The sequence below is a fragment of the Pseudopipra pipra genome, chromosome W, assembly GCF_036250125.1.
Source record: "Pseudopipra pipra isolate bDixPip1 chromosome W, bDixPip1.hap1, whole genome shotgun sequence".
Lineage (NCBI taxonomy): Eukaryota > Metazoa > Chordata > Aves > Passeriformes > Pipridae > Pseudopipra > Pseudopipra pipra.
In genome coordinates, this window is record NC_087580.1 from 10,722,688 (window position 1) to 10,737,529 (window position 14,842).

The following is a 14,842-nucleotide window of genomic DNA, read 5'->3' on the forward strand; positions in this document are numbered from 1 at the left end:
ACTGGACCAAAGGCCTTATTCTAGAAAGAATAGGAGTAGTACACACACAGTAATAAATTAGGGAACCCATATGTTTGAATAAGATCTAGAAGGCCCAGAGCCAGGATTTTGCAAGCTTGAAGAATTCAGGTCACCTGATTGAAGAGGTCAAATTGAGGAAGACGTCCATGGCAACCACCAGAGGGATGAAGGCTTGAGGAGAAGACCCCACAGTAGAAGACTGGGCATGTCTGGAAAGACTCTGCCCAGAGACCAGCCTGCTTATTAATATGTATAATAAATGAGGTAACCCTGTATCCAAAGCGTATAAAATGGCTTAGTTTTGCACTTGCAAGTTGAGCAAGTTTGTCCAGTGCGAGCTGGCTTGCTCCCAACGTTGAATAAACAAATACCTTGCTGCTTAAAGATAAAAGAATGTCTCTGAGCAGTCTTTCGGGCCGATTTTTCGGATTCACTGGTCACATGCAAACAGGTGAGTGGTCAGTGCCCATCCCTGGCCATGCCCAGCAAGGGATCCCCACAGTCTGTCCCGTTTGCTTCATCCCTCCATTGCCAAGAACTTTTTAGGACAAGGGAACTCTGTGCTCTGGGTTTGGAGGGAGGTCCAAGTGCCACTTTCTGGAGTGGGAAGCACAAATGATGGGGTCTTGTGTTCTCTGGGGGGCCAGACTCTGGTGAGACTGGTGTGTGTGCACATGAGACTGGTGTGGGTGTGGGTGGGTGTAACCACCAGTGAACATGAAACCGGAGCACCCACTGCCTAGATGAGACCTGGGAACCATCTCCTGGAGGGATCCACCTGGGCTGGGTGTCCCTGTAGCTCTACATCTCCCCCTGAGGTGGCAGAGCACACAAACTGCCCATCCCTGTGTCCCTTTCTCCACTGGCTGTGCTTTGGTTTGGCCCAGAAACCTGCCGAGGTCCCTTCCAGGATGAGTCCCAGTGCACTGCCCTGCACCGTGGGCCTTCCCCTCCTGATCCAGCATCTGTGGGGCAGCAGAGCTGGGTCAGTGCAGGGACAGGGCTGGCTCTGACAGGGGCCATGAAGCCACTGCCAGGAGGTGACAGCAAGGACAGTTTGCAAAGAACAAATTTAGATAGGGTGCCTTTGTTGGGATCAAGGGGGCCATTGTGACACCAGAGAAAGTCAGGGAATCAATGAGCTGTTGTGACACTTCAGGGTCTCCTGGAACCAAAGGAACCCTGGGACAGTTTGGAACCTCATGGAGTCAAGGGCCTATTGAGACCCTGTGAAGCTGATGGAAGCAGAGGAATTCTGGGAGAGTGTGGAACTTCCTGGAATCAAAGGGCCATTGTGACACTGGAGGGCCTCATGGATCTGAAGGAAAGCTGGGAGACTGCAGAATCTCCTGGAATCAAGTGGCCAGTGTGACACGGGGGACCTCATGGCAGCAAAGAAACCCTGGGACATTTTGGAACTTCATGGAATCAATGGGCCATTGGGACACTGGGGAACCTGATGGAATTGTGTGGCCATTGTGCCATTGCAGGGCCTCCTGGAATAAAATGAAACCTGGGACACTGGGAAACCACATGGGAGCAAGGGGTGCCTGTGACCCTGCAGGACCTGATGGAACCAAGGGAAGCCTGGGACCCTGAGGAAACTCATGGAACCAAGTGGCCTTTGTGACCCTGCAGAATTGCACGGAATCAACAACCCCTTGTGACACTGCAGGGCTTCATGGAACCAAAGGAGTCCTTGGACACTGTGGAACCTCATAGAAACAAAGAGCCATTGTCACACTGAAGAACTTCATGGGGCCAAAGGGACTCTGGGCTGCTGCAGAACCTCACGGAGGTGGGAAGCTGCTGTGTGGGGCCCCCCGACGAGTGGCTGAGGCTGCTGCAGGAGAAGGCAAGTGAAGCCAATTTGCAGAAGTGGAAGCCGTGGGCAACGGCACTGAGCCCCCTTGCCAGGGTCAGTTACCATGGCAACCATCGTACGCTCCCATCGTGTGCTGGGTTAAAAGGAAACCGGAGGGAGAAATGAACCCACCCCAGGGATTACAAGTCAGACTGACAATTTCCTGAGAAGATGACAAGAAATACAATGATACAGAGAAAACTGGTTCTAACCCACAAAAACAGGTGTATGAGCCAGCAGCCTGGGACAAGAAGAGAACAGTGCTGAGCACCACGTGGCCCCCAGGGTGCAAAGGGAAAGGAAAGGCAACGCTGTTGGTGCAGATGATGGTGGCAGTTGTGTTGAGGTACTGATGGCAGTGCTGTGGAGAGTTCCAATCCCAGTCCTGTTGGAGTTCTGCTCCTCCTCTCGGTGCCACGAGTGGTAGCAGAAGTGCCCAAAGCCCAAGAGTAAATGTGCTCAGGTTCAGGTGGGGATGTGCAGCACCTCCCCCAGGGCAGGGAGTTTCCCAGTGGGTGATTTAACTCTGTGAGTCACGGGGTATTTTTGGAGTGTGTGATGGTCTGGGTGTTGCAGCTGCCTGTTCTGCCAGTCCAAGGCAGCCCATTGGCAGAGATGACCCCTCAGGCTGGGGGTGAAGGTGCTAATGCCTCCCCAGATGGGAGTTCTGACAGCAGAGTCCTGGGTGTGAAGGCAAAGGAACACTCCTTGCACAGTTCTTTCATGGCCAGCTTGTGGGCTGAGGTGGCAGGTGGGCCCTGGGCAGCTGCTGCAAAGGATCCATTCTTAAGAGTCCCTCAGAAATGCCCCAGAGGGTGTAAAATACACAGTTTTGGTGGCACCCACCCAGTGATAAACTGGTCCTGGCAGTGCTCGGGTTTGTTACCACGGCAACCATCATACACTCCCATTGAGATGATCAGTTACCATGGCAACCATCCTACATTCCCATTGCTCCAGTCATTTCTAGATCCCTTTCCCCACCCACAACGTGGGGGAGCCCAGTTCTAGTTCCATCTCCATCTGAAGAACCATTCCGACGTCTTGAGGGATGGGGAAAGGGAACTCCAGGGGTTTCTTCAGGGGTTTCTCAGGCCCCGAGCCTGGAGGGGAGAGGTGCCCTCCCCTCCCCCCAGCACCCACGTGGCCCCATGGCTGGTACAGAGACAGCACACCGGCGTGGAGAGGAGGCAAGAGGGAGTTTATTGTTGGGGGTTGTTACATTTTTAGGGTTAGGGAGAATCACAGGTTAACCCATTAGAAGTCTCAAGGGGCTTACAGGAACACCCAATCACAGGAAGGGGTGAACAAGGTTGTCGTGGTTTGAACCTTGTTTTTCCCCAGAGGCTGAGAAAAGTGGTAGACCCCAAGGGGTGGAAACCCCTGGAAGTTTTGAAGTTCTGTCCAATGGGCGCTCCTGCAGAAATGTAAACATATCACAACCAGACCGGAAGAGATGAGTTGTAGTTTTGGTTGTTGTTGGAGTGGTGGCCATGCTGTGAGCCACGAGGTAGGGGGGCTCTGAGCCCCTTGGGGCCCTCTGGGCCCTCACAGCCCCTGGCTGGGGGCCTGCAGGGACCTGGAACAGCATAAAGCTGGGCTAGGTGCCTGTAGCTATGCTGGGAGATGTTTTCTCCATGGGCGCAGAGCAGCAGCCGACACTGACCAGAGAAACGGTGGCAGAGAGCCAGAGATAAGGACCTGAACTGAAGGAGCAGCAGAAACAACATGCAGCACTGCAGAGAAGACTCCTGGAAAGGGAGAGGGAGAAAGAGAGCCAGCAACTGAGAGACAGAGTTTGGGGTAAGACTGTACCAGATCCCCCAAAACTCCCTTGAGACCCCTCTTGGAGAAGAGGGACATGGACTCCGATTTTGGAGAGTTTTAGACATGCAGCATCGGAGAGAGAGGAGCTAAGAAGCTGAAAAGAGCGTCCCGGAGCTGGACCGGGACGGCCAGATGGAATGCGGGGGGAGTTGACCTTGGCTCCCCCCCCCTTGCACTGCTGCCACGGTGGCAGCCTGAGAGACAGGGCACAGAGGCCCTGCAAGAAGGAGCTGAGTCTCCTGCAAGAGATACCAGACCGTCACGAAGACCCCCCTGTGTCTTTGTGATATGATGTGGTGATACGACCTTGTCTGGGGTTACGAAGCCCACGGAAGACCCCTCGGTTGGAGGCGATGGGGCCGAGAGAGAGGCTTGGATACCTCCCTCGTGGATGCTGGCAGAGAGCCAGCCACAACTGCTGCATGTGGAGAAGACAGACAGACTGCTGCCTCAGAAGATGCTGCTGCTTAAGGACTGGAAGGGATCTGTCCTTCTTTCCCTCCTGGACTTTTATTTGGAGGGGAGAAGAGATCTGGTCCATTGTAAATACATATGTCATGGTAGAGATAGTTTGTGATCATGTGTATAATGTGATATGGTATTTATTTGTACAGTCATTGTAATATATTCCCTTTCCCCCACTTTGAGTCTGGTGTGTTTTGTCTGGAAAAACCCATCTCACATTAGGTTGAGATGTGGGAGGGGGGATGGAGCGAGGGGGATTGGATTTTGGAGCTATCTCAAGCCATGACAAAGGTCCAATGGGAAACACCTCAGGACACCTTCCCAGGACATTCCTGCATGGGAGATAACAGTTGCTGTGGGGGGTGTTGGGAAGAAGAAACACGTGTTTGCAAAGAGACCACAAAGAGCCAGTTTAAGACATGTTTAAACAACAGTTTTCCCATCTAATGCAGCTTTAGTGCCACAGTCAGTAACCATGGCAACCATCCTACTTCCCACTGCTATGGCCAGTTACCATGGCAACCATCACACATTCTCACTGCTACGTTTGGTTACCATGGTAACTATGATACTTCCCACTGCTACGGTCTGCTACCATGGCAACTATCATACATTCCTGTTGCTACGGTCGGTTACCATGACAACCATCAGACATTCCCACTGCAACCATTGGTTACCATGGCAACCATCATACATTCCCACTGCTACGGTCAGTTACCATGGCAACCAGCATCCATTCCCATTGTGATGGTCACTCACCATGGCAACCATCATACAGTCACGTTGCTGTGGTCACATTCCATGACAACCAGCATCCACTCCCGTTTCTACAGTCAGTTACCATGGCAACCATCATACAGTCACGTTGCTGTGGTCACATTCCATGACAACCAGCATCCATTCCCGTTTCTACAGTCAGTTACCATGGGAACCCTCACACATTCCCATTGTCATGGTCGGTTATCGTGGCAACCATCACACATTCCCATCGCTATGGTCGGTTACCATGGCAACCACCATACAGTCCCATTTGTTACGGCCAGTTACCATGGCAACCATCATGCCTCCCACTGCTATGGACAATTACCATGGCAACCATTGTATATTCCCATTGCTACAGTCAGTTACCAGGTCAACAATCACACATTCCCATTGCTACGGTCAGTTACCATGGCAACCATCACATTTTCCATTGCTACTTTCAGTTACCATGGCAACCATTATATATCACACTACTATGGTCAGTTACCATGGCAACCATCATACATTCCCATTGCCATGGTTAGTTACCATGGCAACCATCGTATAGTCCCATTACTACAGTCAGTTACCATGGCAACTATCATACATTCCCATTGTTACGCTCAGTTACCATGGCAAACATCATACTTCCAACTGGTTCAGTCGGTTACCATGGCAACCACCATACAGTCACATGGCTACGGTCAGTTACCATGGCAACCATCATACGTCCCACTGCTACAGTCAGATACCATGGCAACCATCACACACTTGTGTTGCTACGGTCGGTTACCATGGCAAACAGCAAACATTCTCGATGCTAGGGTCAGTTACCATGGCAACCAGCATACATTCGCATTGCCCATGTCAGTTCCCATGGCAACCATCAGACATTCTCTTATAGGTCAGGAATTTAAGAGAGTTTGTCTTTCCCCTGCCCCCCCAGTGTAGGAGAGACGCAGTTGGAGTGGAAAAGGGGGAGATGGGCTCAAAGGCTTTCCTGAAGTCACAAGAGACACATCCCCAGCCTTTCCCTCAGCTACTGAGGGGCTCATTGTGTCAGAGGAGGAGACCAGGTTGGTCAGGCAGGACCTGCCTTTCCCAACCCCACACTGGCTGGGCCTGATCCCCCTGCCCCAGGGGTGGAAACACAGTCCAACCGTCTGTCATGGACTGATCCAGGCCACACTAGAGAAGGGTGAGGCTCCTGAACACATCCAGTACATCGAGGACATCATTGGAGGGGGGGACACAGCTGAAGAAGTTTTCAAGAAAGGACAGAAGATCATCCAGATTCTCCTCCAGGCCGGTTTTGCCACCAAGAAGAGCAAAGTCAAGGGACCTGCCCAAGAGATCCAATTCCTAGGGGTGAAATGGCAAATGGACGACGCCAGATACCAACAGACGTCATCAAGAAGATTGTAGCCATGGCTCCACCCACAAACAAGGAAGAGACCCAAGCTTTTCTGGGAGCCACAGGCTTCTGGAGGATGCACATCCCAGAGTACAGTCAGATTGTCAGCCCTCTTCACTTTGTGACCCGTAAAAAGAACAATTTCCAGTGGGGTCCTGAGCAACAACAAGCTTTCAGGCAGATCAAGCAAGAAATTGCTCTTGGACCAGTCAGGACGGGACCAGATGTAAAGAATGTTCTCTACACTGCAGCTGGAGATAAAGGTCCCTCCTGGAGCCTCTGGCCAAAGGTGCCTGGCGAGACGCGAGGGCGACCACTGGGTTTCTGGAGCCGAAGCTACAGAGGTTCTGACGCCAATTCCACCCCTGTGGAGAAGGAAATCTTAGCGGCGTATGAAGGCACATGAGCAGCTTCAGAGGGAATTGGTACCGAAGCACAGCTCTTCCTGGCACCCCGATTACCAGTCCTGAGCTGGATGTTCAAAGGGAAGGTGCCCCCTACGCATCATGCCACCGATGCCACGTGGAGCAAGTGGATCGCTTTGATTACGCAACGTGTCCGAACCGGGAACTCGAATCGCCCTGGCGTCTTGGAAATCATAACCAACTGGCCTGAAGGTGGGAACTTCAGTCTGGCAGAAGAAGAAGGAGAACCAGCAAGCCGAGCTGAAGAAGCTCTGCCATTTGATCAGCTGCCAGACGAAGAGACACGCCATGCCCTTTTCACCGATGGCTCCTGCCGTACTGTAGGGAGGAGCTGGAAGTGGAAAGCAGCCGTTTGGAGTCCCACCCGACGAGTGGCAGAAGCCACTGAAGGTAAAGGCGAATCGAGTCAGTTTGTGGAACTCAAAGCAGTCCAATTGGCCCTGGATATCGCAGAGAGAGAAGGATGGCCAAGGCTCTACCTGTACCCCGATTCGTGGATGAGAGCCAACCCCCTGTGGGGGTGGCTAGACTGGTGGAAAGAGGTGAATTGGAAGCGTAGAGGAAAACCCATCTGGGCTGCTGATCTGTGGCAAGACATCGCTGCCAGAGTGAAGAAACCGAACGTGAGAGTCCGCCCTGTAGATGCCCACGTGCCCAAGAAACGAGCTAATGAGGAACATGCTAAGAACAGACAGGCAGACCGAGCTGCACAGGGCAAGGTATCACAAGCAGACCTAGACTGGCAGCAGAAGGGAGAATTGTTCCTAGCTCGATGGGCCCGTGATGCTTCAGGTCATCAGGGCTGAGATGCCACTCCTAGATGGGCACGAGACCGAGGGGTGGATTTAGCCATGGATATCATCTCTCAAGTTATCCGTGACTGTGAAACCTGTGCCGCTATTAAGCAGGCAAAAAGGTTGAAGCCCCTGTGGTATGGTGGACGCTGGGAGAAGTATAAATATGGGGAGGCCTGGCAGATTGACTATATCATGTTGCCACAGACCCGCCAAGGTAAACGCTGTGTGCTTCCCATGGTGGAAGCAACCACAGGATGGTTGGAAACATATTCGGTACCGCAGGCAACAGCCCAAACACCATTCTAGGTCTGGAGAAGCAGGTCCTGTGGAGACATGGCACTCCAGAGAGGATTGAGTCAGACAACGGGACTCATTTCAAGAACAGCCCAGTAGCCCCTTGGGCACAGGAGCATGGGATTGAATGGGTCTATCACATTCCATATCAGGCACCTGCTGCAGGAAAAGTAGAAAGGTGTAATGGACTGATGTCCCCAACCCCGGGTGTCCCCCCAGGAACCCCCTGTGCCCCCCCAAATGCTCGCCCTGGGACTTCTGGGTGCAGATGCGGGAGCTCCGGGAGAAGCTGCGTCAGGCCCAGAAGTGACTCCGGAAACTGCAGAAAGAAAAATGTAGCCTGGAGCAAAAGAACCAGCTACTCCAGGAGTCCAGGGAGCAGCTCAAGGAGTCCACAGAGACTCTACATCAGGAGCTCAGGGAGCGGGAGAGGAGAGAGAGCACCCTGAGCTCCAGAGTACGGTGAGCAAAGCACCGAAACCTCCCCCGAAACTGCCCCAAATCCAGCAAAATCCGCCCAAATCCCGTAAAAAACGCCATCAAAATCCATCCAAGTCCCTCCAAATCCCCCTGAAATCCACTCAAAATCCCAGGAAATCCTGCAGAACTGAGCTGAAATCCATTGAAATGGAGCAAAAATCCTTCCAAACCCACTCCAAATCTGTCAAAGATCCACCGAAAATCCCCCTCCAGCCGGAGCTGTGGGAAAGCTGCCTCCGAGTGGGGTGAGGGAACCACCAAAATTCCCCTGAAATCCACCCAAAGCCCCGCAAATTCCATCAAGAATCCCTCAAAACCTTCTGAAAATCCACAAAAATTGACCTCAAGTCCACGCAAGTCAACCCCAAACCCCTCAAGATCCCACAGAATTTCCCCCAAAAGCCTTCCAAAAATTCCCCAATTCCCTCCAACTTCTCCACAATTTCCCCAAATCGCCCCAAATTCCAGAGATTTCCTCAAAATCCCTCAACATGGGAATTCTCTGAGATTCTTTCAAGGATCCCCACAGAAATTCCCCAAAACCCTTCGACAAATTCCCCAATTCCCCACCAAGCCCCCTCCAAAATCGCATCAATTCCCTCCAAATTGCCTTCAAATCCCCCAAGCCCCTCGAGGTTTGGGAATTCCAATTTGGGGATTTGGGGGATTCAGGGGGAAATTTGGGGGGAAATTCAGGGGATTTGGGGGCATTCAGGGCAAGAATCAGGGAATTTGAAAGGGGTTTGGGGGGAAATTTGAGGGGATTCAGGGGGAAATTCCAGGCATTTGGGGGGTCAGAGGGGGGTTTGGGAAGGGATTTGGTGGGAATTCAGGGGGAAATTCAGAAAAATTCAGGGCATTTGGGGGATCAGAGGGAGGATTTGGGAAGAACTTTGGAATTCTAAGGGGGAGTTGGAAATTCCGGGGACTCGGGACTTTTGGGGGGGGGGGTTTGGGAAGAGGTTTGATGGGAATTTGGGGGGATTCAGGGAGAAATTCTGGGACTTTCCCGCAGCTCCCTGGAGTCGGAGCTGGAGCAGCGTCTGCGGGAGGAGGAGCAGCGGCAGAACGAGACGAGCTCGAACATCTCGGAGAACACAGAGGTTTGTGGGGGGCCTGGAATTCCCAAAAACTTATGGGGGAAAAAACTGTGGAAATCCGGAGCCGTTTGGGTGCTTTGTGGGGCGAAATCCGCCAGGGGGCGCCAACGCGGAGGAAAAAAAGGCGGGAAAATCTGAGGGTGGCAGCAATTCCCGGTCTTTTGAGCCCAAAATTCCTCATGGGGGGCCCGAAAACATGGGAAGAGTCAAGGAAAAAAGGCAAGAAATGGGAATTGGCACCAGTGTTGCTGGTTTTTGAACTGAAAACACCTCAGAATTTGGGAAAAATGGGAAAAAAAATCGGGGATTTGCTCCGATTTTGGCTTTCTTTTTGGCATCAAAAGCCCATCCCAAAAAATCGGGAAAGATTGGGAAAAATGGGGAATTTGCACCAGGTCTGGCGGCTTTGTGCCCGAAATCCACCAGTGGTGCCAAAAAAAAAGGTGGGAAAATGGGGGTTTGCACCGATTTTGAGCTTTGTGGCATTGAAATCTCTCAGGGAGCACCACAGAATTTGGGAAAAGAAGAAAAAAAGGGAATTTTCCACCCAAAATCCCTTGGGGGGAGCACCTCAAAATTCTCATGGGAAAAATGGAAATTTTTACCAGTTTCACGATTTTTCGGTCAAAAATCCCACCGAGGATGCTGAAAAACCGAGAAAAAAATTTGGAATTTTTACCAATTGTGCTGCTTTTGGCATCAAAATCCCTCAGGAGGTCCCTCAAAAATCTGGAAAAAATGGCACTTTTTTACCCGTTCTGCCATTTTGGCGTCAAAATCCGCTTCGTGGCACCTCAAAATTTGCAAAAAGTCAGGAAAACCTTGGGAATTTTGCCCCGATTCTGCCGTTTTTTTCCCTTTTGGTGCCATTTCCCCCCCGTTCCTCCCCAGGCTCATCGGAGGCGGGTCGAGGACCATCTCCACCTGCAGAAGGACCAGATGGCCACGCTCCAGGAGGTGGAAAGATTGCAAAAATCCCTCCTGGATCAGCAGGACGAACGGATCCACCAGCTGGAGATGGAGCGACGCCGCCTCCACAATGACATCCAGGAGCCCAAAGTGGGCCCGGGGCAGAGGGGGGCATTTTATGAGGGGAACCCCCTGTAAACTTTCCCCAAATCCCTAAATCCCGTATTTTTCCCCGTTTTCCAGGACAACATCCCCGTGTTCTGCCGCGTGCGGCCCGTGCTGCCGGAGGAGTCGGAGCGGCAGCGGGGGCTGCAGCACCTGCACTTCTCCCCGCAGAACTGCACAACACTCATTGTCAGCCAGCCCGACGAGGTGAGAAGGGCTGCACCCAAAAATGCCCTTTTTCCCCTCAAAAATCCCTTTTTTGCCTTCAAAAATGTCATTTTTTCCCTCAAAAATCCCTTTTATCCCCTCTCAAAAATGGCCCTTTTTCCCCTAAAAATTTTGTTTTTTCTCCCTCAAAAATGTTGGGTTTCCCCCTCAAAAATCCCTTTTTCCCCCTGCAAAAACATTTGAAGGGGTTTGGGGGAGTTTTGGGTGGGATTCAGGGGGGTTTGGGGAGGTCGCAGAGGGAATTTGGGGGGTCACGGGAGCATTCGAGGGGGCTTGGGGGTCACTGGAGGGGTTTTGGGGGGTCACAGGGGCTTTGGGGGGGTCTTGAGGCTGGTTTTGGGGGTCTCACCCGCCCCCATCCCCCCCCAGGTGAAAGACCACGTGATCGGCACCCCGGACCCCAACAGAAAGTGAGATCGAGCCCCGCCCTTCGCTCCGCCCTTCACCCTGCTCTTATCTTGTTTTTAAAACAGAAATAAATTAATAAAGATTTGTGAATACTCACCGCTGATTGGCTGCCGCTGTCACGTGTCTTGCCCAAAATGGCCGCGCTTTGTTCCCCCGTAAGGAGAATCCCGCTTGCTGATTGGCTGCGCCCGTGCGGCGGCGCCGCGGCCGCCATTTTGCTGCGCCTGTTGTCAGCAAAGGGTCCCATTTACACCTGAATTCAGGCTGAGGCATCTCTCCCTCATGGGATCAGAGCACCTGGGCAGGGACACCTTCCCCCACACCAGCTGGCTCCAACCCCGTCCAACCCGGCTAAACTGGAAACAAACTTCTTCATCTCAGACCTACCGTGTACACCCCTGGCATTCAGCACTAAACCAAACCATCCCTGTTCTTTGCTGTTAGTTCTGGAGCTTTGCTCAAGGAGTCCCGGGAGCAGCTCCAGAGGGAACTCAAGGAGTCCCGGGAGCAGCTCCAGAGGGAGCTCCAGGAGTGTCAGGAGCAGCTCCAGAAAACCTTTGGAAAACCAGTACTAAAACCACCTCAGTCAGCCTGAAAGCCTGGGAATTCGGCCTCCCCACCCCCAAAATCCCCCCCAGAATTCCCAAAATCCCCCAAATCCCCCTCCCCCACCCCTAAAATTCCCTCCCCTGGAACTCCCAAAACTGGCAGAAAACCAGGACTAAAACTGCCTCAGTCATCCCGAAATCCTGGGAATTCCGGCCCCCAAAAATCTCAGAATCCCAGGTTTGGGGTTTTTTTGGGAATTACCTCCCAGCCTTTCCCCTTCAGGTCATGGGTGGTCTGGAAAAGGTGTCGGACGGCCCTCGGGATCATCCCGCGGGATTCGGGATCTCCGGGCAGTTCCAGTCCTTCCATGGTGAATGTCTTCCCACTTCCAGTCTGCTCGTAGGCGAAGATGCAGACGGGATACCCGTCCAGGGCAGACTGGGAACGGGAATGCACGGAATGCTGAGAGGAGTGGTGTTGTAGACGACGGGATAAAGACACTTTTAGACCACAGAATTGATCAATAACTTATCCAACATTATTGCTGCAGGCTCTGTGCTTATAAAGGTTAATAATTAGGCTCATACATATTACAGGAGCTAAGCTCATCATTGGCTTCTAATTACCTAAGTTATATTTGCGCAAATGCTGTTTCTTTCACCTTCTTATGGTTACTTGTTTGCTATTTGCTCTGCTTTCCCATCCGCTTTATTCTATTCTTCTGTCACGTACACAGTTTCACAGATATAGTGACCTTCTAATAGTTTTCCCTTACCGTGGGACCAGAGCTATAGCATCTCTCTCATGTCCTCTTTCTATCAACCACATTTCTGTAAAACTCTCCACACAGAACCTCTGTAGCTTCGGCTCCAGAAACCCAGTGGTCGCCCTCGCGTCTCGCCAGGCACCTTTGGCCAGAGGCTCCAGGAGGGACCTTTATCTCCAGCTGCAGTGTAGAGCACATTCTTTACATCTGGTCCCGTCCTGACTGGTCCAAGAGCAATTTCTTGCTTGATCTGCCTGAAAGCTTGTTGTTGCTCAGGACCCCACTGGAAATTGTTCTTTTTATGGGTCACAAAGTGAAGAGGGCTGACAATCTGACTGTACTCTGGGATGTGCATCCTCCAGAAGCCTGTGGCTCCCAGAAAAGCTTGGGTCTCTTCCTTGTTTGTGGGTGGAGCCATGGCTACAATCTTGTTGATGACGTCTGTTGGTATCTGGTGTCGTCCATTTGCCATTTCACCCCTAGGAATTGGATCTCTTGGGCAGGTCCCTTGACTTTGCTCTTCTTGGTGGCAAAACCGGCCTGGAGGAGAATCTGGATGATCTTCTGTCCTTTCTTGAAAACTTCTTCAGCTGTGTCCCCCCCTCCAATGATGTCCTCGATGTACTGGATGTGTTCGGGAGCCTCACCCTTCTCTAGTGTGGCCTGGATCAGTCCATGACAGACGGTTGGACTGTGTTTCCACCCCTGGGGCAGGGGGATCAGGCCCAACCAGTGTGGGGTTGGGAAAGGCAGGTCCTGCCTGACCAACCTGGTCTCCTCCTCTGACACAATGAGCCCCTCAGTAGCTGAGGGAAAGGCTGGGGATGTGTCTCTTGTGACTTCAGGAAAGCCTTTGAGCCCATCTCCCCCTTTTCCACTCCAACTGCGTCTCTCCTACACTGGGGGGGCAGGGGAAAGACAAACTCTCTTAAATTCCTGACCTATAAGAGAATGTCTGATGGTTGCCATGGGAACTGACATGGGCAATGCGAATGTATGCTGGTTGCCATGGTAACTGACCGTAGCAACACAAGTGTATGATGGTTGCCATGGTATCTGACTGTAGCAGTGGGACGTATGATGGTTGCCATGGTAACTGAGCGTAACAATGGGAATGTATGATAGTTGCCATGGTAACTGACCGTAGTAATGGGACTATACGATGGTTGCCATGGTAACTGACCATGGCAATGGGAATGTATGATGGTTGCCATGGTAACTGAAAGTAGCAATGGAAAATGTGATGGTTGCCATGGTAACTGACTATAGCAATGACAATGTACAATGGTTGCCATGGTAACTGACCGTAGCAATGGAAATGTGTGATGGTTGCCATGGTAACTGACCGTAGCAACGGGAATGTGTGATGGTTGCCCTGGTAACTGACTGCAGCAATGGGAATATACAATGGTAGCCCTGGTAACTGAGTGTAGCAACGGGAATATACGATGGTTGCCATGGTAACTGGCCGTAACAAATGGGACTGTATGGTGGTTGCCATGGTAACCGACCATAGCGATGGGAATGTGTGATGGTTGCCACGATAACCGACCATGACAATGGGAATGTGTGAGGGTTCCCATGGTAACTGACTGTAGAAACAGGAATGGATGCTGGTTGTCATGGAATGTGACCGTAGCAACGTGACTGTATGATGGTTGCCATGGTAACTGACTGTAGAAACGGGAATGGATGCTGGTTGTCATGGAATGTGACCGTAGCAACGTGACTGTATGATGGTTGCCATGGTAACTGACTGTAGAAACGGGAATGGATGCTGGTTGTCATGGAATGTGACCGTAGCAACGTGACTGTATGATGGTTGCCATGGTAACTGACTGTAGAAACGGGAATGGATGCTGGTTGTCATGGAATGTGACCGTAGCAACGTGACTGTATGATGGTTGCCACGGTAAGTGACCATCACAATGGGAATGGATGCTGGCTGCCATGGTAACCAATGGTTGCAGTGGGAATGTATGCTGGTTGCCATGGTAACTGACTGTAGCAACAGGAATGTCTGATGGTTGTCATGGTAACCGACCGTAGGAATGGAATGTATGACAGTTGCCATGGTAGCAGACCATGGTAGCTCCAACCTCATCACCCACCAGCGCATCCACACTGGGGAACGGCCCTACCTCTGTGAGGAATGTGGGAAGAGCTTTAGGAACAGCTCAATTCTCCTCAGGCATGAGCGGACGCACAGGGATGAGAGGCCCTTCCGCTGCACTGTCTGCGGGAAGGGCTTTAAGCAGAACGGCAACCTTGTCAGGTTGCCTGGTGTATCCTAGGGCTAAGGTTGATGGTGACATTGGCTGCCTTTACCTGCAGCTCAGGCACAGCCTCACTGGCCTCGGGAGCAGAGGGAACCACTAGCTCAGGGGCT

At 51.9% G+C, this 14,842-nt stretch overlaps 1 protein-coding gene across 2 annotated transcripts in view; it reads right to left on the reverse strand.

Annotated features, from left to right (window-relative positions):
- LOC135406068 (uncharacterized) overlaps positions 1–14,842 on the reverse strand; it is a 361,545-nt gene that overhangs the window by 165,508 nt on the left and 181,195 nt on the right. The gene's annotated exons all lie outside the window — the stretch shown is intronic.